Below are 471 nucleotides of genomic sequence, written 5' to 3' on the forward strand. Positions count from 1 at the left end.
AACGGTGGTAAAATCACAGACGGTTAGTATTACCGTTTAAATTCTAATTATCATGATAACCGTGTTTGATTACTGCACTTTTCCGGAGAAAACGCCTATGTAAAGATCTGCTTTTATGTCAAATATTTGAGTATAGTTTTAGTTTATTACAATTTTGATTTTCTATACCTAATATTTGGAACCAATATTCACTTTTAAAGTCTGTGAAAAGGTTCGTTAAACATCTGTGTGTGATTTATGCAAGAAATTATACACATTTTTCTAATCAGATTTTATATATTTTTTTGTGTTTTCTGTCCTTTTATGTTTTTATAGTAGGTTAAAGTGAAAAAAAAATAACAGACAGTTGATACAGATGAAGTTGTGCTGAAAAAACAGATCCAAACATGGGTATAGTAAACATTTGCTTCTATAGTATATAAAGGCCAAATCAAAAGGACTGAAAAACAGACAGAATAGGCTCAGACCACT

Source organism: Sphaeramia orbicularis, chromosome 15, assembly GCF_902148855.1.
Source record: "Sphaeramia orbicularis chromosome 15, fSphaOr1.1, whole genome shotgun sequence".
Classification (NCBI taxonomy): Eukaryota; Metazoa; Chordata; class Actinopteri; order Kurtiformes; family Apogonidae; genus Sphaeramia; species Sphaeramia orbicularis.